The sequence below is a fragment of the Ischnura elegans genome, chromosome 1 (assembly GCF_921293095.1).
Source record: "Ischnura elegans chromosome 1, ioIscEleg1.1, whole genome shotgun sequence".
Classification (NCBI taxonomy): domain Eukaryota; kingdom Metazoa; phylum Arthropoda; class Insecta; order Odonata; family Coenagrionidae; genus Ischnura; species Ischnura elegans.
This window is the reverse complement of record NC_060246.1, coordinates 74929612-74957213: the sequence shown is the minus strand read 5'-3', so window position 1 is coordinate 74957213 and position 27602 is coordinate 74929612. Positions and strand designations below refer to the sequence as shown.

The following is a 27602-nucleotide window of genomic DNA, read 5'->3' as shown; positions in this document are numbered from 1 at the left end:
GAACCCGGCTCGACAAACTTAGTCGTGCGACCCAGTCTTCCGAAGCTGTCTGGCGAGCGGGACCTTAACTAGTTTCAAATAGGTGCTATGGTTACGATGGATTCATCTGAGCAGAACATGTACGAGGCATCTACTGAATGAAGGTTATAACCTTCAAATGCAGCGTATTAACGAACTGATATCACACTTCTTTACACAGTTATTGAATGAGATGAAATTCCGAAAAATTCGTCCACTTCACTTTACTATAATTATCGGCATTATTTTTATTATTATTATTAGAGTTACCTACTCAACGGGTGAAGGTATATCTAGTTATGCGTAAGAGAAAACTGGATAAAATCAATAAAGAAAGATTTACTAATCTCCTAGGCTTGTTTAGCTTCCCACATCTAATCGCTCTAGAGTATTAGACAAAAGGCCGATTAATCTTCATTCCACCCACCCTGATTTAAAAGAGCTAAATTCATTTTTTTCAAAGATAGGTAAAAGAGTAGTTTTCCATATCACAGCCTTACCAATCAGATTATTTACCGCGAAAAGGTCATCGTGAGAGAATCAAAACCACAAGGCCGCAGGTTTTTTCCCATTTAATCGGCGCTGGAATTTCAACATGATAAGCAGTTATATCACGGTCGAGCAGTAAAACCTGGCAATCTCAAAACCTGATTTCAAGTGGATTGAAACACAATTTGCATATCTTTCGCGTTAGGCGGCGATTGCCGCTATCGTCAACGCGAAGAGCAGGTCAATTGACTGATTAATGGGCCTAGAGAGTGATTAACGGAAGAGGAGGAGATAAGACCGAAGAGTAAGCACTTTGCGAGAAATTCAATTGAGCCAATTTGCTGCATGTGATTTATTTGGTTCTAATTCCTGATTACCACACTCCATGACCGAGTTCCTCCACAGTGAAATGCAAAAGTACAACCAGTGAGACACCGATTTTGCAACAGAACAGGGAAACAACGATCTTTTTACTGATACCTATTATGTGTGTAAATTGTTTCCCTGAACTCCAACTAAATGGAATAATCAATTATATTTATCGACGTAAATCCTCATATTAAATCTTGTATGATCTTAGGTTTTCCCGGCGTATCAGGCGCAGAAAAGTTTCTCGGGTTTTCCACCGGTTTATGTTCTCCATGTCTCCCATATATTTATCTTATTTAAATCACTCATTGGAAGAGAATTCAGAAGCCATTTAATGTAAAGTCAAAATGGAATCTTTTAACAACATGAAACCACTCTGTTCCAAACCCATGCACTTTAAACATACCCTTCTCTATTCAGTCATCGTTAACTTTCCGAAGTAATAGTTCTAGAACAAATCCGAGATGTGGACCACCATGCATCACTAATAACGCGGTGGATAAGCCAGGCTATAAAAGAAAACGAACCGGTGGGAAAAATTGAAGAAAATTTCCCTCGTGAAAGGACAGGAGATAAGTACTTAGGGCAAATAAATACGGACACAAGTAAAGTGAACATCCTGAAAGCAAAGGAATTGGCTAGGGATAGAGAAAAACGGAGGCCAGCAGTGTAAGAATCTTACGGCTGCAATTTACACTGCCCATCAATGAAAATTGTACAGGATGAACTGAAAGGATTTTTCCCGAAATGGAGGGGTGAAAAAAGAACACCACTCCACACTAAATAGTAACGCGTGGATTTCGTTTCGCCGCAGTAAACTACAAATGCTATTACGCAAGATGGTCGACCATAGTTTATGCGTAATATACGACACGAATTCCGCTCTAGTAACTGAACGTCAAAGGTTGTACGAAGGCCTATGGACAAATTAAGAGCGACCGTTGGCAATCGCGTGCCTTAGTAACAGTCCCTCTGAGGAAGGGGCACAGGGGCCCTTATGCCAAGGACGTAAAACACGGCACCGGCCTCGCCCCGTCAGATGCACCAATCAAAGCGCCCAGGTTTGAATTGGGAACCCCCCGCACACAACGACCCCCCATCACGAGCACATTTTTGACGGCGCGGCCCCAAGCACCGGCCCGAGGGCCAAATTCCGAGTCCCCCGCGATCACCACCGGCCAGAATGGATGCGCGGAGCGGGAATTGAGGTGCAGAGGCCGACAGTGCAGATCGCACGAGGGGAACAAATTACTTTCCTCGCTCACACGAGGACCCAAACGGAAATGGACTGCCACGAAAAGTGAAAATGTTCAATAGCCATCGCAATCGAACCGTATAGTACACGTGGCATCGACCACGATATTCTTCACCGAGATACACACGAATGTCCCTATTGCTCCAAATATATTTCACCAATAAGATATTATTTTACTGTTACATGGTGCCAGCGAATGTATTTTGAAAAAAAATCACGAGTTTATTCGGTACAAAACGGGAAATTTCATTAATCGAACTTCTATAATCTTTGTTCATCGCAGAAAGTTCTTTTTTTAAATAGTTACGCCCCACTAAATGTACTGCGTGATTCGAAATTACTACAACTCACAAGCAGACGGAGCTGTCATAAATGGTACACATCAACTAATTGAGATTTGACTGCACCTCCGGCCCGTACTGCAAACATGGCATAGCCCATCGAAAACATTACTATCCCTGTGAAACAGGATTGAAATCATCGTTTATGATTATTATGCCTAAGGAATACTTTAAACACTTCGAAAATATTTATATGAATGAATGAATATAACATATGAACAAAAGAAATGTAAACCAGAAACTATATAAATATTTTTTAAGGTTCTGCCAATCCATCATTTTAAAAGTACTTACTAAAAATGGTAAATCTTTTCCAGCCAAGATGTCCAAAGTATATGTATGGAGGAGTACTTACACACTACCATTCCACGCGAGAAATTATTGTCCATGGAACCTGGATGATAATGTTTGATCGAAATACTTCGTCGCAGTTCTATCAAAGCAACTTTTTGATCATATAATTAGGAATGAATTTCACCTAGCAAGCATAAAGAAGTCGGAAAATACTTCAAAATTAAATCTTCAACGGAGGGAAAAATGAGCTGTTATTGAACAAATGCCCAACCGCCACAACTTACGACTTACATGACGAGCATAGGGAATGGATGAAGAGGATCGGTAGGGTGGGCAACGTGCAAACTAAAACGAGATCACCTGGCCGAAGAGGGCGAAAGAGAGGAGGGGGAAACTATGCTAGGGGTTGGAGGGCACAAAAGTTTCCAACGCTGAATGCGTGGATGGGCCCGTGACGTTGCGGCAGGTGATGATGGCCTTGTGTCTAGGGGCAGGTGGTAGGTCGCAGGGCGGCGGAATGTGCCCAGGCAGAACTATAGTGGCATCGTCCACTACCTAGTAGAGGCAACGAATGCTTCGTGAACCGCGGTAACGCTTAAGTTTAATTCGATAGTTTATTATTTAAAACAAAGCCATGATTTCCAAACAACAGGCCAACATGGCAGCGATTGGGCATGAACGCTAACAAGAGAAAATATTTTTGCAGCCGTTGCGTCCATTTTTTCGTCGTTCTTTTTACATATTGTTATAAATCTACTAATGCGTAGAAGATCAAACATAGCTTTGGTAGCTTTGCAGATGTACAAGAAAATGGTGTGTTTCAAAAACATGTTGAATGGACTAGAATTGTTTTGTGATTCACGGCTTCTATTTGTTCTACTTATTCTATTTCTAAACACCATTTGGAAGATTTTCACATAGTTAGTAGTGTGCATTAGTTATATGGAAATAAAATCTGTACAACTGAATGCGTTATTATGGCTCAAAAATAATTCAGTAGGTAGTTCAAACAAACCAGCAACTCAAGTGTGGTGTTTTTAACTATGGACAGCGCTGCAAACACTGCACGCTACCTGGTCTCACCAATTCGTCATTTCAAGTGCACTGACTATACCCGAACATATTAAGGCAACGAGCGAAAAGAGACCCCAGTAATTCACATCATAAGCTCATTTGTACACAGGAATTTCAACGTAAGATTGCCTTTCTATTTTCAATGAATGACAATATTACTTTACGTAAATGTAAAAGAGTATTTGAAAAGAGTACTGACAGATAGAGTAGAATAGAGTACTGACAATAAGAGATTGAATGCCAGAAGCGGCAAAGTCGAATGCATTTTTAAAAAATGAGGTCATTCCAAATTCATTAATGTTGGAATTTTCAATTGCCCGCATTAAGAAAAAAATTAAATAACAGAAATAATTACGTGATTTAAGTTCAAATACAAAAAATAATTAATTCAAGTACAAATAGAAAAAAAATAACTAAACCGCGATATTTGCGCAGCATCATCACACACTAGCTACTAAGGGGATCGGTGGGACTGAAAAATAGTAATCGAGTCTCAATAAAACCGCAAATTATTACATATATAATAACTCATTTTATCGATCATCCATCACATTTCAAGGACATGTGCCCTGACAAAATCTTGGCTAACCTTCAACAAACACTTCAATCTATTCGCAAGGCCAGTTCCAATATGGAAACACACTGCAGCCGTGAAGATGAAGCGGTGACGAAACCGGTTCAAAAATATGCACGTGAAGTAACGTAGGAGAGAAGCAAGTTTTCCCTTTCGCATGGAAATTGCCGTTACCTCACTTATTTAAGCGCACATTTCAATATGCTTCCGCCGTGCCCCGTTGGCTGCGGCATCTTCGAACAGTTGCCAGGAGCCGCATGGCTAGAGAGATAAATTAACATCGAAGGCAGTGATTACGCCTCATGATAGAGTGGGACGACACCTAGGGAGGAGAAGAACACAGCTATTCTGTGACTCCGTTAGGAATGTTTACGTAAGCTAAGGAATCTAAATCAAGGCAAATGACTTCACTACAGCCTCTATGCCAGAGGAGAACACGGTGTATTGACCAAGTAATGAGACACGTCAGTTACCAGTGAAACGTAATGGAAATAATAGAAAGTAACATTGATGCTCAAGTCCAAAAAGAGGTAAACGCAGGAACAAGTTGATACCGGAGACAGATCAAGAAGGATCCGGGTAAGAAGAGCCTCAAGGAGTTAAATAATTGGCATTGTATAAAGAGAAATAGGGGCAAAGGCGTACCCAGGATCAAAACTAGGAAGGGGGGGGGGCAAGCCATGATTATTTAAGTTGTATGTAAGATTTAAGCATGGAAAAGATGAATGAAATCAACATTTTAAGGTAACTGTAACAGCTCTTTATAAGTTTTTAAAATAATTTGCTTGAAAAAATATTATGTTCCTTAAAGATATGGGGATTTTTGCTTCCATGGAGGGGAGGGGGCAGCTGCCCCTCCTGCCCCTCGCTGGGTACGCTAATGAATGGCTGCAGTATAGCAATCTTAGAATTGCAATACTATGAAGGAATGAATGAAAAGCTTACACTAGCGCCAACTCATTGGAGATAATTCTTTTTACAAGATATTAAGATGCGATCACGAATGCTCTCCAAGAAATAAAATAACTTTAACGAAGGCATACCACTGGAAAAGTTACCCGTTTCAAATAAAATGCACTTATGACCACTAATCAGAGATATAATAATTTATAATTATCCATCCATTCCTCCGGCGAGGTGATAAATTTTGTTTTAGACAGTGTTCCAGCATGTTGCTAATCAATATCAAAGAAATTTGATATAACCATTCATACAGACCTTTTAATCGAAGAGATAGTGCAGTCAGAGGGATGATTTCACTGCACTACTTTTAAAAACTGAGGGACTTGAAATCGTATTATATTGCTTCATTCATCCCTTATCTTGATCTTCAACAGATTAAATTAATTAATAAATTTCAGAAGCTCTTGGCGCATTTTATATCCCTCGGAAAATTCCCAAATTCCACGTCCACGGTCTTAATACTACCTTGGCTGCCATAAAAATATTAACAATTTTAGTCAATTTTTCGCCCGAATTACGGTATCACTCGAAAATTCCGAGGATAACGTAAAAAAAGAGATGAATGACGCGATTATTTACCGACTTGGCCATGCCGAGGCATACACCCGTGCTCATTGAACGCACGCAGACCGGTCCCCTATCGCAGTGCACTCCCTCCGTCCCGGCCCTCTGACGGCAGTGCACGGAGGCATGGCCGGCGGCGGCTTTGTCACACAGCGCCCTCTTCCCGAAGCGCGGGAGGCTTTCAAATGAGGGAGGCGCGCGGACTTTTTCGCTTTTGTTTACTTACCTATCGGGGCACGCGGCCACCTGCAGGCGGATTGGGAATTGAACCACACGATCACCTATGGCAAAACGCAATCAGGGGATCGAACTGGGCTCGTCAGGAGGTGAACTTTTTCAAAAGAATAGGCAGGAAAAATGACGAAGAGTTGAAAAAAATACTACAAAGAAAAAATAAACGGGATTTAGCCGAACCCGGTCGGGAACACGATCCGTGAAATTAGCAAATGGCGCTGCACGAGCCTCGCTTGTCTTTTTATTTCGGTCGTTTTCGGATCGCGGAAATTGGTTAAGTCGCATGACATGCGGGTTGCCGACAAGGGCGTCCATTACGCGGGGAATTGCGAATGGTAAATGTATTTGATCCCTTCGCTCCCCTCCCCGCAGATCCGGGCCCTTTTGTTGGCGGAGAGCAATTTGCACGACTAATGCCGCTACTATTGCTCTCATTCGAATGAAAACCTACCCAACCTTCCGAAGAAATTTCTATTTGTACATGCTCCGATCAGGATCTGCGGATGTGCCCGGAAATGGGATCGCAAAATCGTGGAAAACTTAGTTTCCGATAAACAGAGGAGCATTCATCCGTGTATTTCATTAGCCGGCATTCACAATTGGCTGAGAACCGTTCATCATGGAATCGCACACGAAATGAAATAGCGTCTGCGAGCCGATGAGTTTCAAAGTTTTGGATTTCGATCGCTCCATATTGTAATCATCAATAAATTCCCTCAGGGGAATACTCTGCAGCCAGAAATATGTTTTTGTACAGATGATTGGGACCAATAATTACAACCGGTCGTAAATAAATAATGACAAATTAGGGAAAGCAGTTGACCATGCAATGACATTAAATGAGATGGGAAGCGACGGCCTCACATGAGATGGCATCGTATGTTCGCTAGCTTATCATAGCAATTTTTATGAGAGCTCTAATATAAGAGAAGTCAATTTAATAGTTGATCCACAGATTCGCAGGATGGACGATAACTTCATGTCCCACCATTCTTGAAATAAGTGAATGAAGTAAACCAAGAAATATTTTTCAAATTTTCCGGTTATACACATTTTAGGAAAATTGTAACCAAAGAATTACGGTTTTTTTATGAAAATTTATTTCAGAAAATATTTTACACTAAAATTATCAGAGCATTTCTACAGGGGCGCAAGTAGAACACTTAAAATAGAAATGAGACACAGGTAATCGTCCAATTTTCAAGGTTCGACAGTAATATAAAAGATCTCAGAAACTCAGTTTATTTCTATTAACGATTCCTTCCATAAGGTCCGTAAAAAAAGAATTGCTTAGAGTCGGAATCATCATTTACTAAAAAGTATTTACCCACGAAACGCGTCGTATGTGTAGTGCTCAGATTAACACTCACTCGATCAGCTACAACAACTCTCTCGATTGCTAATTGCACAAATCCGAAATTTCACGCTCGTACACTTCATCCCTTCGATAAAGAATAACTCAAAAGCTACTCACAGGACTAAGATCCGATTTCATATCTGAAAATGTCAACAGGTATTTCCAGCGTGACAAATCGCGCCCACAGATATGACGCAGTAATTTCTGACATATCAGACCGTTGCTGGTGATTGATTTGTTCCACTGCCGCTCTTCATTCGGTTTTTCGTCCAACATTATCGTGCCTGGCGTTATATCACAACCAACAACCCCTAAAGTACCTATCGTGATGTTAACTATCGTGGTTAACAATGGAGATATAATCCGGCTGAGCCGGATTATTTCTCCATAATTAATTGATTCTAAAGCAACGCAAAGCGACAATGAGCATAAGGATGACGTTTATAAAAGTTCCAAACTTGAATGCCGAGGAAAAGGTGAAATAAATGTCTCAATAAACACGTCGGCTAATGAAAGTAAGGGGTATTTATTGACGTTAAAAATGCAGTAAAGATCCGTACATGAATACATGGGGATCCCGGATGGAATGCGGGAGAAAGAATGAGTCCCCGTAACCGCAAGCCTGAGATAGGGCGAGGATGTCGCTTTGGAAAACGTCGAAGGAGACAAGATGTCATCGTTCCGATGATTCCTACTCCCGCCGATAGAGGGTGGACGATACCTCGCGCCGCCACCGCTACGCGAAACCAGAACCGGGAACTCGCTAGCCTCACAGTGACATCAACCTCCCTATCATGGCGTCGGGATACACAAGTATACCTGGCTTGCGCCACTGATATGCCGATAGTAATCTACTGGTTTAAGTATTTCACATGGAGCAGTTTCCGAATTGATCCGTCAGGTTTCCCTCCCAAACATCCCATCATAATTCTTGACTTTTTTTCACCGAGGAACCATCAAAATAATTTAATTATCTAGTCGAAAACTTTCAAAGCACAAACGCAAAGCAAAAAGCGACGATTCATTTTCCAAGACTCCTCTATGAAGCTTCAAGTAACCTTCAAGGAAAGCCTTCTGGCTATTATTATGCTCTTTTAGGAACCAATTAAGGTTCCCAAAAGAGCATAATAATAGCCAGAGTATTAACTATAAATGTAAGCAATTTTCATGGAACGAGCACAATCTTAAAAATCAGGCTATAGGTAAAACTATAAACTAAACGAATAGTAGAATAACCGTTTATAAACCGTTTATATATATAACGTTTAACCTGCGGGCGACAGTTCGAACGTATTCCGTTTCGCGATCACCACCACGGCCTCAACAGGTTTTCAGCGGGGTAACACTTGTTACTCCTAGCAATGAATCACTTAGGAACAAAAGAACTACATGACAGGAGGATCTTGAACATTCCTTCGCGCGCGCGCTGCAACTTTCGGGCGGAGATGAATCTACGCGGACACACGAGGTCGCAAGACCCCCGTAATATTTTGAGCCATAAATTACGCGGCGGGGAGCTAAACTTCCAGGGCGACATCACTATGTCAACTATGTGCGACGCGATTCTCGTACAGCCCACACGGCAGGGGATGCTAAAACACCACTTAACAGCGTTGCTCTAAACGATGTGTCTCATTCACACTAAGTTCCATTCAAATTAACGTCCTTTTCGAAGTGCTAGAGGTAGGGTTATTGTGAATTGAAGAGGGTGGAAGGGGAGGCTCACGGAATTCTTTTCAGGCACTCCATGGAAACCTACCTTAATCGGTAGAATACCTTAATAATAATAGTGGTCGCGCATTTTGCAGTGTGGATTTTACGTAATTTAACTATAACAGAAGGTTTACGAACCTAGATTCGAGCTAAAATCTGCCGAAGTCGGTACATTTTAGTAGCATAATATTCTGAAACGGGAGGAAACTTAGTCAAACAAAAACTTTGCTTTATATTTTCGCGAGCTAATGTCAGAATAGCAACATTTTTCGAAGGCACACGCAAAGGTCTCGCGGACTGAAACCCGCCATCATCTCCAAGTAAGTATGCGAGAGGGAGGTGGGAGAAAGGGGGAAAGGGCCCGTGGAGACGAGGTCGAGGTCAACCGTGAGCGAAAGTCTCCCCGCACTCACTGTGAGGGGGAAAGCCACGGCGGAGAGGGCGACTTGAGGAGGTAGGCTCGAGACAAAGAAATTCCACACAATTAACTTCGCATTAGCCACATTAAAACGGTATTTCTATCATAGTATCCGTTACGATCCGTTAAGCAAGTGACGGTATCGAGAATGTGTATAAATCCCCCCATGATATTTTTAAAGCAAAACTATTTCTCAGCATGTGAGGCGACCGTCGCGCTCTTCTTCACCCAATTACAGTGATTACACTGTAATTACAAGATTCATTTGATTACACCCTAAAACGTAGCCATTCCGATGACGAGCCTAAATTTATTTATTTTTTCCTTAAGTATAGCGAACATTTCATCATTTTCTCTTTGATACGAAGCAGATACTCAAACATTAAGTCAACATTTTTTCACTGTACGATCTAAGGTTTTCCCGGGGAATCAGCTGCAGAAAAGTTTCTCGGGTTTTCCACCGGTTGATGTTTTCCGTGTCTCCTGACGTTTCGAGAAGCGACTTGCTGTTCATCCTCGGGGGATCTTCCGAAATGAGGATGAGCAGCAAGACGCTGCTCGAAACGTCGGGAGACATGGAAAACATCAACCGGTGGAAAACCCGAGGAACTTTTCTGCAACATTTTTTCGCATTCGACAAAAAAATTAATTCAATAAAGCGGAATTTTAATTTAAAATTCCATAAAATATAGCTCGAAAAGTCTATTTGGAGGCCGTCAATCCATTTAATACTGTATCGGTCAACTAAATGATTAAGGATCAGTTATCAGCAGGACAGAGAGCAAATAATGATCAAGTTGAGCCTCGACTTGGAGCACCAATCTTGAGGTCTCTCCTCTCCGTAAGCCAAGGCCAAACAATTAGAAGAACATACTTTGAAGTTTTCATAAAAATGGAGTATGAACTCTGGTTTCGGGGACATTTTTGCGCTCCCACAAAGAAAATACGACTCGGTAAAAAGTTCACAGTAGTTGAAATGCACACGACTGGTATCATGGCAATATTCCACAAAGTGAACTTCCGTGTTATGTGAAAGTGACCTTTGCGGAAAAGAAAATTAACTGACATTATGTCGTCTTTCCACTACATGTCACCTTACACACGCTAGGAACACTTAAAGTTAAATAGGGTATTATGTAGAGAACTACGACCGTCACTTAAAGGAAGTCCATTGGAATTGAAAAACAATTTACCGTACTAATCCAAAGTGATTTTTTATCCCGACCTATTTCAACACGTCTGTGCCATTTTTAAATGACTAACGAGTCCGAACGTAAGAGTAACCTTAAATAAAACACCCGCATGGGATGGGGAGTTAAACAAGGAGTCCTATACACTGTAGGAGGTTATAACACAAGGTAGAATAATAGGTGAAAGCCATCGTTTTATGCAGTGACCAAAAAACAGCAGAAGACATTAATAAATGTATAAAGCGGTCAATACAAAAAGAAAAGGGGATTTTCACAATGAAAATGGCATATAATTCGTTTTTCCCACAAGCCTACAGAGATGAGGAAGCAGCAGCATTGAGGTGTTGCATGCCGAGTCGGGCACACCGGTTTTCCACCACCCACCCCAACACCGAAGAGACGAAGAGAGTGGAGTGGGGATATCAAGCGGCTAACGAGGACACGAGCCATTCCCCACCATCAGCTGGCTCCCTTCCCCTCCCCCACCACCACCACCCCCAACCCACCCTCGCCACACATCATTTCGGCTCTCGATGGTCCGAAAAATTTCACAGCGGCTCCCTTCCGTTTCGGGATCGATCATGCGGGCAAGGGGGCGACAAAACTGCGATATATCGTATGGAAAACCTCTTTTGTTTTGATTTTTCCGGAGCCCCAGTGGTCCAACGGCCTACCCAACATAGAGGCGCTGGTGTAGCCTGTTTTTCTGAGCAGTAACGAACTGGGGGCTGCCATATTGAATCTCGCTGTAAACAAACGTGATATTGAGGCTTATTGATAGTCATTAGTGTTAACTGCAGACTTTTTTTATTGCTTACAGTGTCCCTTACGATTTTGGAATGTGCTCGATGAAGGATACGAGTCTCAATGATCTTGGTTATTGCTAAATTGCGTGGGTATGAAATGTATTTGGTGATGAAAGTGTGAGTAATTCTGTTTCCTTCATTATTCCATTTTGATTTCAACCTGTGATTAGCTAACCTTTTCTCATGTTTTGAAAATTTTATGGTGTCTTGTATTCCTTATATTTCAATATGTTTTTCATTGTACTTGCAGTTTTTCTAGTGTTCAAACTACTCATTTATCGCTAGTGCTATTCTTAGGTTTGTTTAATGCTAATCATTTTGTTGGTTATGTATGTAATTTGCTATTTCAACTCTGTCCTTTCAACTGTTTAATTGTCATTAATTGAGCATTATTCATTAAGTGTTCTACGATGTTTACATTTCTTAAAACTTTAATCTCTTTCCCTTTGAAGTAAGAACTTAATTTCTACTACATTGGTATAAAATATTCTTCACTTTTCTCGTTTTCTACTTTTGGGATACTTTCTTTCGTATAAGTGATGGATATTAACTTACAAGAACCTTTCATTTTAAGACTCCTCTGCCGACATATGCTATCTTAATGGGTACTCGTCATGAACTACTTCCTACGAAATAATGTCCTTCTCCTTTCATAATTAAATAATTATCTTCCATGAAATGATATTCAAAATTGCATGCTTATTTCTAGTGAAGTAATATTATGGTATATGGTTTCAGGATTAGCGTTATTTTCCCTGTCCCAGAGGTGTTGCAAGATACATCTACCTCAAGGAATACTGGGTCACCCTCTTTGTCTGTAACTGTGGAGTGTTTACTTAAGCAATGGAATCTTTCTCCTATTACGCAAAGGCTGCTATCTCATGTTGTAATTGATATTTGTTGCTTGTGCATCTCATGTGCTTGTAGAATTGTTAACTTCCACAGATTTCATCTCTAGTATGTCATATTGAAATTGTTATTGTTGTATTTCTTTTACCAGTTATTGTATCAATAAATACCAATGTCCACTGAAGTAAGTTTCCGAGATCATTATTCTTACCAACCACCAGATCGCCAGTTGACTTTGTACATGAATCTTGTATTATGGTTACTAGTTAAGTAACCTGGGGAAGTTCATCAGGAAGATTTTCCTGCATTCATTGCTTTTAAGTTTCTCGCAATCGCAGTAGCATTATTAAGCCTGAATAGCACGCCCTATCGTGACGCGTAAAAGAACAGGCGCCGAGATGTCCATTCAAATTTCGCGGCAGCCTTGGACCACTGGCATAGATGGCACTGATGTATCAAAACCTATACGCATTATCCTTATGGGTATGTCGCCCCCTTGATGCGGGCAGAACGTTTCACTCACCGTCCGACCCTTCGAAATATTGCCAGGCGATCCAAACTCGATGAGTTAAATGGCGGTGGCGAAAAATAAATTACCATATCGGTGAGATCGGTACAATATTCTCAACCCCCCCATATCACCTGAGTACGTACACTGAGAGGGGAAATAAATTCACTTTTTCGTGCGAATTCAAGTTATCTCTCGTGATGGCGTCATTCTACGGGAACTAGTAGACGCTCTAGAATGGGAATTAATTTACCTGAGAAATGCATTAGAAAGAGTAAACTCATTCGCTACGAGACTCAACTCCACGGTTTTATAAAGGTCAGCGTAGAGCTCACCTCAGAGTATACCTAATGCCCGTAAATTCGTAAACATTTAGAGTAGGGGGAGCAGTTCATCCACCCACATCTTTCAATTCGAAGGCTGTGTTTGGGAGATACGATATCTTCATTTGGGTTCTAAATCCGGGACCATTCGGTCAGTAGCTATATGCTCGACCCCCCACAAAAATCCACCAAGATACAAAAATTCAAATAAATCACTATCCGAAGTTTTCAAGCAACAAAACACGACTAACGTAGTAACAATCTACCCTATCTATAACAGGGTTCCCACTCTTAACTAAATTACAAAATTCATATTTTTTCCAGGTTTTCACGGTATTAAAAGTATTCAAATTCACGGTCAAATGATGAGCCACTTTAGTGTGAAAAATCGATCACGTAACATTCACCGGCCGCACGTCAACTAAAAATTTAACAAACGCGACAGACGCCTTGAATTCAAACGAAGCGATGAAAGTATCTAATATGACGTCAAAAATATCTCGTTTGACGTAACCTATATCGTTAGCAAAATTCAGGGACATCTAAAGGCTGTGAGTGGGAAAATGGAGGGAGCAGGGTGTCAGGGAAGTGAAGAAGTGTCTGGTTTTCACCAGGGTTAATGAACACTTTGGTTACCGATCTTCCAATCACAGGTTTAAGGTCAATGTGTCGCAGGCGCGCCGACTTACAAAAAATATTGGGGGGGCCCTAACCGGGGATCTTGCCCTGGGAAATTTTATAAGTAGTGAGTTTTAAGTTTTTTAAGCATTTTAGAAGAGTCATATGATCAACATTAGAACACTGATAACTCGAATCTCGATATCTGAACACTCCGGGGAAAATCGACAAGCCTGACACATTATTTCCTCACACCCATAACGAATTATTGAGGGGGCTCGAGCCCCCTCAGGCCCCATGGAGTCGGCGCCTATGATGTGTCGACATGACGCACGGACCAATAATGCGCTTCGAAATAAGTGTGCAGATAAATGCGAAGACAGTGACTGACCTCAAAACATGATCGACAAATCGATTTTTCTTTTCATCTGTCACTGTTTTACAATCAAGTTCGAGAGATTTTTAAAAGGTTTTATGACGAAATTCACGGCTTATTCACAGATTTAAGGTTATCACGGCTGAGTGACAGCCTCGCATTATTGTAGTATGCAACCGATTAAGGACGAGACCACTTTTTCGAAAACAAATGCGTTTATATCCTGTGGAAATGAGAAGTCACGGCGCTTTATAATGAAACATCAGCTCCCCTTCAAATTTACACTCGAGAATAGCTGGAGGGCATAATTGGATAACTTATTTCGGGTGCAATATGCCAAGAGCGACAAGGCGAAGAAGGAATGCAAAGGTGGAACAAAAAAAGGAGAATAAGGAATAGGAAGGTGGTGAAATAGGACTCCACCGATGAAACGGACAGACGGATGGAGGGCATGATGAGGTTCCGAAGTGAAGACCGTGGAGGCAAGATTTCTCGCCAGACTCCCCCATGAGCTCCTCAATTTAGGCTTCAGGGGTGGGGCCCGCCGTTTTAGACGCTCAAAACCCTCCGCTGTCGATGAAGGTTGGCGCCCGCACGACACGCGTGATTAAGCGAGTAGAAAAGAAGTTAACACTACCCTCCCACCGCCCCACCGCACGGTTGACGAGGAGTAATGCCCCGGCGAGATGCGACGCCTTCCCCTGCGATGGGAAGACAGACGTCCGCCATAGGACCCGAGTCACCCAAACTACTAAACGAGGCTAGAATAGGCCCCGTGGACACTAATCCGGGTGAAGCCCAGATTTACGGGGGACAGGGATAAATGGGCATCGGAAACCGATCGAAAAGACTATTTGTCGCCGATGATGTGGGCTTAAAAAGCAATCTCAATTCATGATCGGAAAGGCTGGCAATTAGACTATATAGTATCTTGATTGCAGGGTAGATTACTATTCCGAGGCCCTCACTGCTTGAATTGGCATGCAGATTAGTAGTTGCAGCATATCGAAACTGGCAATTAGTTCTCCGATGCATGCAAATACCCTGGAGATGAAGCCTTACTGATAGTAGTCGCTCATTCTTTCTTAAGAAACGATATAGTGTGACAATTGAACATTAAACTATCCAAACTACTTGGATAGAAGAAAAGCTGAATTAATATGATAAAAAGGTTTTCATTCCTACAAAGTTTCAAAACGAACATTACATAATAGTAGGATGTTTGAATAAAAACTAACATTTATTCATTGAAATATGGGATCAGTCATCGATCCTGCAAGAGAAACTTCAGGGTTGAGGCCTCACCGTGATCAACATTCGTTCCAGGAAAAAGGATATAAAAAACTAGGTCCAAACAATAAACGAGCACACTTTTTCATCTGATGTAAAAAAAATCTTTTGCAGAAAAAAACACTCACCAACCATAAATGTGGAAAAAGAAAACGACCTCATCGAATTTTGGCCATCATTATGATCTAACATGGCCTTAAAATATAATCATAGGCGAATAGTACTTTCGAAGAATCTTTCAATTAAAGTCAAATCATAACAAAGCGTCTCATCCAAACGACCAATCATGGCTCGAAGACTTGCCACAACCTCTTAATAGCATACATTCATTCCGTTAGCTTGACGGGAATACAGCATGTAAGTTGAAAATATCTAATAATCCATCGATGATCAGATTTTTATAACTTATAATCGATGAGTTTCCACGAAGAACGGGCCGTTATGCAACGCAAAACTGAGATAATGTAAGTTTGGGCACATTTAAAAAATAACGTATAGATGAAAGCTAAAAAGCGTTTAATATTATTCACAATTACGAAACACAGCCCCAACCAATTCCATAGGAAGATTCTTCAAATATCCAAATGAATCTTCTCCGATGAATAAGCAATTTTTCGACAGATCGCGAGGATGTATTTCGCCACACGAGAGACACAGAGGAGACGTAAGAAGTGATTGGGAAGACCCCGGCCGATTTTTACGATTCAATAAAAGGCTATGAATATCACAACGCACTATTGAATGCGTGACGTGACAGATTACTATGGAATGTAACATGCTTTTTCATTGCTGGCGCCCGACCATTTCAACACGTGAAGTTGAAAATGTAGAAACGACAAAAGGAATTAATAGGTTACAGCAATGATTGGGTATCTTTCATCTGTCGATGCCATGACCCATTGCTTTGGAGAAGACTGCCTGTCGGATGAATGGCGACGAAAAATATTTCCTTTAAATGACAACAACACGGATAAAACAGCACGAAACTCTATGCGAGCAGCTCCCCATTTGAAGCGCTAAATAGACATGTACCAGCGCAAAAACTAACAGACGAAAACAGACACTTCACGAGAATTTATCAAAATGAAAAATGCGTTCACCTGCAGAAAGAGCAATGTGCCTCTCTGGACACACAGCAATTATTTATGAGATCAAAGCAGATGGATTCAATACATACAAATGAGTGAATCCTAGGTATATGGTAGTCAAATGGTCGTATGTATTTCAGTTCTTCCGGAAATATTTCCATACTAAAAGGGATACGAAATTTCTCGTATATTTCGCTTCAAAAAGGACTTAGCAAATCACATATCAGTTGATCAAGAAACATACAACGGATTTAACGGAAAATGTCATAATTGCGCTCGAGAAATTTTTTAAGGACGCCGTTCAAAAATGGGACATTTTTGGAAGTAGAAGTCACGGTAACGATCATTCCAAATCCCTGATACATGGCCCTCGCTTCAATATTATTTGTGCCTCAACAACCTTACTACAACTACTTACAAACTACATAACGAGACATGACACAACTACAGTAATTTTACCGCACTAAAATTTCATAAAGGAAAATACGACAATATTTAGACTTCATTACTCGAAGAACGAACTTATTAATGTCAAGGAGGTTGTAAATATCCTGAGGCGCCGTTTCCGAGTTTTTAGCGTAGGAAAAAGTTCCGCCATCTTGGTTAGACAATTGTTGGACCTCAAAGTACCCGACTGACACTTTGAGGTGGCTAAGTTTTGTTCTGATAATGAACTATATTAAGTGAAAAATGCCACCATAATTATTAGTGTTTCGCTGGTGATTGTCATTGTTTTCCCATCATTCGCGATACTTATACCAATGTATAAACTCTGGGCCATTTCATCTCAAATCAGGCAGATAGTGCAAAATCATGTCAGGTGACCATCACCGATTTCTCTGAAATTTACATATGTGAAAGCAGTATCCTTATGATGAATAACGATGACTTTATCTCAGCTCAGAACTGAACCGTCATAAATTTACCGTCCTTTGAACATTGCAGTGTCAGGCCTCAGAGTAAAAAATGAAAAATCACATAAATGCTGATTACTAAGGAACCATGGCCCGAAAAGCAGTGGTTATTGTTTTATTTTGAAGATAAATGACTACAGCCAGAATGATTTTGAAGCCAGGACTACAATTAGAGTGAATAAGCAGAAGTTTATTTATTTATTAAATCCAGTCCAAAAACAGCTCGAGGCCAATTAAAGTGGACTCACAATAACTGGAGAAACAATTAAATAATTTAAGCAACGTGACCAATAATGAACAAAAAATATTCAACAGTATTTACAAAATAACAAAGAATATTAAATTTCATCGGGTGGTGCGAGGAATAGGGGGGAAAATTACGATAGTGATTGTGAAAGATGGATGAGGGATGAAAAAAGGACGAAAATTTGGAACACATTAGGCATAGGAGTTAATGGAAGAAGGAAATAGAAAAAGTCTGAATAGAAAAGAACGTTTAGAGACAGAAAGGCGGGGATTGTGACAGAAGATATGATTTTTTCAACAACAGAGACAACACTGTTCATTTTATAGGAATCCCCTATAATACTACTTCACAAAAAAGACGCGAAGCAGGGAAAATACGTGGTGATAATGCACCGCGGACAAGACTTATTCGTTGGAGATGGGTGACACCTGAATGTATCCGACTAGAATAGGAGGGATGGATTATACTCGGAGACGCTGCGATGGAAAAATGGAAGGAAAATGCCCGACACAACGACGACACGGATAGTTAAGAGGAAAGATTTGCGCCACACAATTCGAACCTGAGAGCAGCGGCGGGGAGCTGGCATAAAATGAGAACATAAAAGTTCTCGAGCAGAGAACGAGGATGTCTGAGAAAAATAAAACACTCACCCCAAATGGTACCAGGGACACGGGAACGAAAAAGGAAAGTGAATGAAGAGACAAGAGGACGATTCGAAACAAAAGTTGCAGCCGATAGGGTCATTTCTTTCCCGGAGACATCTAATTACTACGAGACGGTATTTTTAAGCAAATAAAACTCCCGACACGACTCGACACTGAAGTTTCCGGCCGTTAACACACGATAGCCAACGGCGATAAAAATATCCACCACTCAAATTTAAAGGACTGAATCTCCGTCTAGGCCTTTAAAGCTATGACTAAAGCGTCTCCATTCCTAGATGAATGATATGGTCTGAATGAAGTCAGATGGAACGACGAATATTCGCCTACGTAAAATAAAAAAACTCCCCGTTTTGCTGAAGTTAAAATTATCAGAGAGCCATAGCTCTCTTAATTATTTCAATTATTCATTTTCCTTGAAACAAATACAAACACTAGAAATGCTGACGGTATCAAAACGGGCTAAAACACGGAAACAGCATGGAAGTGACATTTCATTAGCTAACCGCATTGGAAATCGCAGCAATGTGTTAACTTAAGGTAGGTTTCTCGTGTTTATCCCTTAAAAACTAACCGAGGAGTAGTTGATTTACATCCCAAATTCACTTTCGTTCTTGAATCATCTGTAGCTGTAAGGAAAATACTTAATAACTGAGTTACCGAAAGTTATCCGACTAATATTTAAAATTAAACGTTTCCAAGACCCAGTGTGTCTTTAATCAGGTCAGAAAAAGACAAACTTCATTGTACGTATACACAACATCGCACTGTTCATGCCGTTAGCCCCAAAAATAAAAATACAATAAGCGAACAGTCACAGAAGCTGGTAAAAAGAAAAATAAGTCCGTTATCTTCCATGCATGCCCCTCCGTTGATACCACATGAATATAATTTTAGAGTTGGAGCTTAATGAGGTACACCTACTTCCTAACACAACGCCAGAGGGGATTTGAAGGTTTGGATGGCTGGAGTACTGAGCGAGGACGGGATGTTAAAATCCGCGTTAAAAGGAAGAATGTTAGGTAATAGAGGGAGGTGAAGAAAGAGAATACTAGTTATCTATTGATAAAATGAAAGGGAGTAGTCACAATTGTGAATTGAAGAGAGAGGTCCGATCGGGGCAGGCCGAGCTAACTCGCAAAACGCTCCTTAAGCTGGTAGAATACTTTAATATAAGTTGTGGGCAATACTTCCCTCATGACGTGATGTCAAGATGAGACGCGGAAGAGACCAGTGGCGCAGCAAGGGGGGTGGGATTTTGGGGGTTAAACCCCCCCCCCCCCCCAGAGCTCAGAGAAATTTTTAAGTTTAATCCATTTTACTTATTTGGATCAGTATTACTTATATAATAGTGTTAAGATTCATCAAATATCCCTCAGAAAGCCGTAAAACTCGCCATTTTGAACCATTACTCTTGAAAAATTTCTAGAGGAGGGCCCCCGCAACTCCTGCTTACCCTGGCGGGTATGCAATACCCCCACACCTGTAAGTATTAGTTGCGCCTAAAACCCCCCCTAGCCTTAATTCCTAGGAAGAGACAGGACGTTTGGATGGATTAAGCACTGAGCGGGGAGGGGCTCTTGAAAACGGTGTTAGAGGGTAGAATGTTGGGTAAACGAGGGATAGGAAGGAAGACAATAGGATTTTTAGAACGAATTTAGTAGGCCTTATTGTGAATTGAAGAGGAAAACAAATTGGGATGTAGGGGAAAAATTCAGAGGGGAGGAAGGGTACATGAAGAAAGGAGAGAGAGCCAGAATGATTCTTATGTACTCCATGAAACCCTATCTCAATCAGTAGAATGCTTTTGATAATAATAATACTTTCTCTAGCACGATTCCACACGTCGTAAGGCCATCATATTAAAAAGCGGCAAGCTGAAAGTAGGAGAATAAGATTATTAGATAGATGAAAGCGAATAGGCTCCGTTGTAAATTGAAGAGGGAAGTTCATGAAGGGATGGCAGACTGACAGAATACTTCATAAATACTCCCTGCAAACCTACTTTAATCGGTGGTATAGTTTAATGATAAGATAAGACCTTCAGATCTGGGCAATGCATAGGACCACCTTAACCGGCAAAGAGGCGAATGAGTGCCCGGAGAAACGGGGAGCCAGGAGCCCCGCAATGGTTCCCCATTGTTGCGGTGGGAGCAGACCGTGGCGTGGAGACGCAGGGAAGGCGTCAAGAGGCGCACTTAGGGTGGTGGTGGGGGGGGGATAGAATAAAATGGAGAGGGGTCGGAGACATGCCTCACGCTCCACACACCTGCTACCCCCGCGTAACTAATTGCGAAAACTTCTACTCACCGCAGCGTCCCACTTCCCCCGCACGAAAAGACAACGAACACGCCGAGCCAACCCTCCTCCCACCCGCTAGATTCTTCACTTCGCTCTCTTGATCCACCAGCACCTCCTCCGGAAATCACCTATAGCAGCTTACTCACAGCAGTACATGTACAGAAGCATTTTCTCAGCTGGACTTAGTAATTTTTAAGTTTCGAAAAGGTCGCAATTACGCACGAGAAAATTTTAAAGAACGCCGTTCAAAAATAGGACATTCTTGGAGGTAGAAGTCACGGTAATGAGAATACCAAATCTCTGACAAATGGCCCCCGTATAAATACCATTACTCTAATTGTAATTAGTTAATTGATTGATTAAATTTACGGAAGACCAAAGGAAGGACAACTCGCCCTAAAAAAAAGTCAGCAGCTCCGAACCACGAGACCCGGCAGAGCACCTGAAGAGCTTCCTTCGATTTGGAAGACTATGGACTAATAGCTGTCCGTTTCCTCACGTGCAAAGTCTTTACTCAGTTCGATAAACCAAAAATTATTATCCGTAATAAAAGAATGTTAAAGCTTAGCTCACTTTTTGACGTTCAATGAATAAAGAAATGTCTGAACATGGTCTACAAATTATGGGAAACACACAAAACTTCACATCCATAAGATAATCCGAAGCCTCGTGTTCTGGGTGCTAGAGGAAAAATAGGAGAGCCAGGCCATTACCTACAGTCGCGGCTCAGCGACCACGGAGGTGATGGAGTGCAACGGAATGATTCCGGATGATTGCCCGCGACCTTGAGCACGTGGGAGTGGAGGCCTCGGGAGACGGGTCGACGACGCTCCCCGCCCCTCAAATTCTCCTCGACGGATTCGGAGAGATTCGAGAAGTCACACGCCCGGAATTCAAGGCCTCGCCTCATGATGACGATCCGTCACGAGCAGAGGTTTCGAAACTTGGGGAATTCGAGCGATAAGTTAGCGGGAGAACAGTTTTACTTGGCATTAAAACCACACAATACCTAATTAGTAGTTTTTTTATTTTAAATACTTTTTAACACAATTACCTCTCGTTTCAGCCATAAATTGAGAAAACACTACTTCCACATGGAATACATCATTTTCATTCGCTTGTTTTACGTTATAATAGCTTATTTTTCATCTCAAACAAAACTGAAAATTGTGTATATTTTTAACAAGAGTCACAGGATGTTTCTTTCTCGTTACGATAAATATTTTCCAATTAATTTCCAATATTTTATAATGAATCGTAAGTATTCTTTCTAGAACAACATAAGGTCGTGAATCAATTTTAGTTCAAACTTTTGTAATAATGCGAAGTTGAAAACATCATTTATACATTAGTGTCACCACAACTGTAAATGGCAAAACAAAATAAGTGTACTTCGAGAGTGATACCCATACCAATACAACTCAAATAAAAAACGACGCTTAACGCATAGCAAAAATATCAAACCCTTTATATGGTACAAGTGATTACGGCATTACTCTCCAAGAAAAATACCGAGAAATAGAGAAAAGCATATTTACCGATTATGCACTTCAAGTAAAACTAACAATGATAAAATTTACAATTGTGTTGATATACAGAATCATAGTAACACGGAACAATACCAGCAAGCGAGTGGAATCAGGAACAACGATATAATTTAACATGTTGCCGCCCTCAAATCGTCGATTCCATCTTCCCTTTGTTCGGTTGTCTTTCCAGGGTGAGAAAAATTATTTCAATTCTATAGGTATTCCATCCACTATAAAACATGCGCGTAGAACGAACCGATCTCAAGCTCCCGACACCACCATTCAGACGGCTGTCATGATTTCGAAAATAAACACGCTCCGGTGCTCGTGTCTCATCGACCAGTTAATGTCCAGCGTCTCACAAAACTTCCCGCATTCTGAGTGACAGCGATCACTGGCTCTGCCGATAAAAAAAGTGACACCAAAATTCTTTGCCATGTGACTCCCGCTGCTAATGGAATTTTGTTTCCACGCATGATGAAGTCTGACTGAAGGTGCTTTTCATCCTTAAAATCTATTATCTCTCGTCAGAGAAGTGATGATAGGTGAAATAGGCGTCAGATGTCATCAAGGTTTACAAGACTTGTCCCACCAAAAACCAAGTGAGTCCAATACGCGGACATTCACCTCCCAAAACATTTCCACGAATTGGTTTTTCCATGCATGATTCCAACAGCGAAGGCAGCCAAATCGCACATAGAAGTTTACTTACTATCACTGAACCCGCTCAGAAGAGGAAGAATGGAGTGAATTACTCCAGAGACTTCATTGCGAGTGATTCCTTCCATTTTAATTCATCGTAATAAATTTCAGATGCGCGGAACGACCAGGCAAAACAAATCATATTCGTTCATATTATAATTATACAGCTAATAAATCATGATTGATACACATGAAAGGACAAAAAATAAACGATAGTGAGAAAATGTTTATTTTAAAGAAAAGGTTCGGAAGCAACTACATCCATGGCCAAGGTAGACAATCACTCATTCTTAGATACACTATAGAGGTAGGTTTGGATAGGTGAGGGTGGAGCTCCAACTGGACTAAGCCAAACACGAGTGTATATATACATTCAGAATAGGGGGAGAAGCTATTTTCCCTAGGCCAACTGGAACTTCGATGATTTAGTTGGGGATGTCCGAAGACTTCACCTGAGATTTGAACTTGGGACGCACCAATCAGTAACCCAACCCTCTACCCACTGGGTCACCACCCTAACATGAAATATGCCTTTTCAATGCATTCTTCACTGGTGTCTATGTAGAATTCCTAACTTCCTGAAACTGTCGCACGCGCAGCATGTTACATCGTACACTACAGTGCATAAAAGAAGTAACGACTGGCCATTAAAGTTGTAAGAGGAAGTGGTTCAGGAAGGAGGATCAACAGCCAATCGGAAAACTGAGCAGAGAAATGAGGTGGACGACAGTAAAAGGACGGACATTACGGACTGTCGTGACGCGAAGAGGAGAGGCAGAGGTTCTCTGTCCCCGGAAGAAAATGGGAGCGCCTTTGGGGAAATGGAGAATAAAAGCAGACCCTCAGGGGGAATGAAACGGGAGGGGGAGGATGTGATATAAAAACAAGGGCGCTTGAGACAACGTTAAGGGAGCAGACGAATAAAAACAAAATAACGACGATAAGGGAAGAAAAAAAAGACCTGGAAGAAGGGGAGGTCGACACAAGACTGGCACGGAAGAAAGGAGGCTTTGTGTCCCACAGGTTGGACATGAAAGGAGGAGTATAGAGGAGAGGGAGTCCACTGCGACCCAATGGACGGCGAATAGAATGTCAAATGGGCAGCGAGGACGACCGTCGCGAGCGACGAGGAAGGGGGACACGGACGAGTCGAGTGCACTGCGGCGAAATCGTAAAAATACGGTCGCGGGAACGAAATGCGAGGGCAGACACGGCAGTGGTGTGGTGGGAGAGGAGGAATATTGAAAGGGCACGGATGGCTTTAAGGGAGAGGGGACGCTGACGAGCGGATGGGCACGTGGAAACAAAGATGCCGACTGGCTTCGAGTATGTGCAAGAAGACTTGAGAAGATATATTGAAGACAAAAAATTTCATATAAATGATAGTGAAACACTAGTATGAGGGGACATTACATGAGGCGTAAAGGGGGAAAACGGGGTCAAGCCGATTCTCACTAAATATCACGACGGGGAGAGGGATCATGGCAAATATCAATTTATTATTTTCCAGAAAAAAAAAACGAAGTATAATTGCAAGAAAAATTGATTGAATTGAGCAAAATTTATTTATTTTCTTTAATTACATTTAATTACTTATTTTCAAACCACCGAAAACAGCTCATGATGGTCTTTTACGTCGGGGCTTTTCAACACTTTTTAACATACACACGTTCACGAACAACCATGCCCTGGACAGAGGACACCTATCCAGGCGGGACTCGAACCCGCGACCTATTTTTAGACAGGCAAGGACTTGACCCCGCCGCCTCCGATGCCGGCGGGGTAAAGTCCTCAGTTTACTCAAAATGCTCAGTTTTCTCGAAATTTTAGGTGAGCAAAGAAGATAAAAATTGTTTCTAACTAATTCTATGGCTAAATTCTACATAATAATCTTTATAGCGGATATGCGAACGCCACAAAGTTGCACAGTAGCTCTTCAATTGTTTAGCTACCGGCCATCCAAAAGTTGGATCCACATGTGTGACATTCTATTGTGACATGGTTTTGCAATTATTTAATTTCAATACACAAAATAAACAAATTGATGTCTCAATAAATCTAACGAAATGAAGCATATATTAACAATTTACACTGAAACTACGCATTTTGAACAATCTCAATCAGAGATTTGAGGGAGGGGAGGAGGGGTCGAGCCACGATATCTCACAATGGAGGGGGGGGTCCAAAAATCGCCAAAATCACCTCTCGTAATTAATGGTAGCCCCATAATGGTTTGCATGCAGCATTGTAGGGCACCCTCAAATTTTGAAACACTCCAAACAGACGAGTCTTCCAGCACGATTCAATTTAAACTAATGGTATCATATACCCTCTTTCACTCTATTGACTCCGTCCTCTTTATTTATTCCCCGGATTATCCCTCACTTTTACAACTAAGCTTTCTTCTCTTGACAACTCATCCTGATCTACCAGTTAAAAAGATAATTAAAAAATACACTGTATTTTTCGACGTTGATTCACCCCGGCTAGTAAACTCAGAAAATGGCTTTGCAATTTACAGTAAGACGCCGAAAAAGTGAAAATTAATCACTTCATCACAATAACCTGCAGATAGTGAACTCGAAGACAATTGATCATAAAGATTTTCTAACAGCTTCTTTAATTTATCCCTACATGTCAGCCAGGAGAGGCTACTCCTTTTCCTCACCACCAACTGAATCTGTTTGCAATTTTAGTTTGGGCTTACGTCTCTCACCCTACGAACTGCAACGCGACACACCGCACCAGAAAATTCCTCGTGATTCCAAGAACACGACACGAGTGAGGTCATTGGAGACGGATCACGTGACGATATCCACTCGGGGACGAAAATATTCAAGACCGTCATTCTATAGACGCTTATAACCACACGCAATGTGGCAACCCCACGGATTCAATCGTAATTCATGAGCGCTTACTTGCTGCACATAGAGCGACTCACTCATGCGTCATGACTCTGCAATATGTTAACCTGGGAACTCCATAGAATGGCTGGAAACTACGCAGACACGAACGCCATGAATGGAGCTAAACGCTAAAAAATTTCCCTCAAACTGCAATGAATCAAGATTGGCCGTTATTCTTTGAAACACGTTAACTTCATATCGGCATCTACATCAGCGTATCTAGAGCATTTCCATCATGAAACGCTCAACCAGATAGCCAAGGATCCAAGCTATAAATTTCTAAACCTAACCACAAACCAGTAAGGATATAACAGAGCGCAACATTTAAAAGAAGTTACGAGCGATCCGCCGGCCAGACACGAAGGACGCCATTGTATAAAAATGTCACCTAGTAAGTTAAAGGAGATTAAATATATTGAGTTAGCATGATGATAAAACTAGCCATAACATGGATTAAATATTACCAGTCTTTCCTCACCAATGCGCATATGACTATGTAACCCATGATCGTTAAATGACCCGAGAAGAAATTATCTTGGTTGGACAAAAGAAACTTTTCTCGAGACGTTCGACGTGTGCCCGTATCAGTGTTAATACATCCCAAGGTATTGAATAATCCCGCCTAATGACTAAATACGAGAAGGGATAAACGATATATCACACCAGGAGAAGCGATAATTGCATTATTTTTTCCGTAGGCTTAAACGAAATATTTCTAGGATAAAACTTCAGATGCAAAAAACGCTAGACGTTAACCTTCTCCAAAAGACAGCCGAAAGAAATGTAATGGCGAACAACCGATTCCGGAAGAGCAGTGGACCTGCCACTCCGCCAAGACGGCTCCACCCCACCGAAGACCTCCTGCCGGGCCCTAATTTGGGACCATTGTTACGGCGATGACGTAAAGTCAATGGGAGGACAACCTGAGACGGGGGAAAAACCCACCTTCAACCCTCCCCCCCCCCCCCCCCAAGCTCCTCAACCCCGCCCGCTCACAATGTCACGACCCGAGAAAATGCTCAGCGGATGAAGACGCACGTAGCACGGCAAGAGGTGGAAATGGAGACGAAACGGCGAAAACTTCGTCATCAATTTCCCCGGGCGAAAAAAAGAGCCGAAATATATGGGCCTCGTGCGACGGGATTGAGAGATAAGGGAAGTGCAAAGGACGATTACCTCCTTCATTTAAGGAGGTACTGGGAGGGGAGAGGGGATGAATTGGGCGAAGCGAGACTGATAATCTTAAGAGACAGGGAGGGTTCCACCAGGCTAGACGAGAACGCGCTTCAAATCTCCTCCAATGCTAAGTTCACTAGAACTGGAGCGAGGATAAGATAGTACATTCAATTACAATAGTTTCTAAATACTATAGAACATGGCATACTTTGAACCAAAACGGTACATCCAAAACTCGAGATCATAAAGCAGTAGTCCAGCATTTCTACGTTATTGGGCACAATTTTAATCAAAAATTTAATAGTAAATGAAGGGATTAGTAGGCGCATAGAGATAAAGCCGAGAACGCCTACCCTTTACGTATTAAGTATTTACAAGAGCGAGCGCATCAGATTAAATTAAATTTCGATAGAGTAGGAGGAAAACAGCTCATGATTATGCTGTGTATACT

At 41.5% G+C, this 27602-nt stretch overlaps 1 protein-coding gene across 3 annotated transcripts in view; it reads right to left on the bottom strand.

The window, feature by feature from the left end:
* LOC124163639 (polypyrimidine tract-binding protein 1) overlaps positions 1–27602 on the bottom strand; it is a 973136-nt gene that overhangs the window by 785268 nt on the left and 160266 nt on the right. The gene's annotated exons all lie outside the window — the stretch shown is intronic.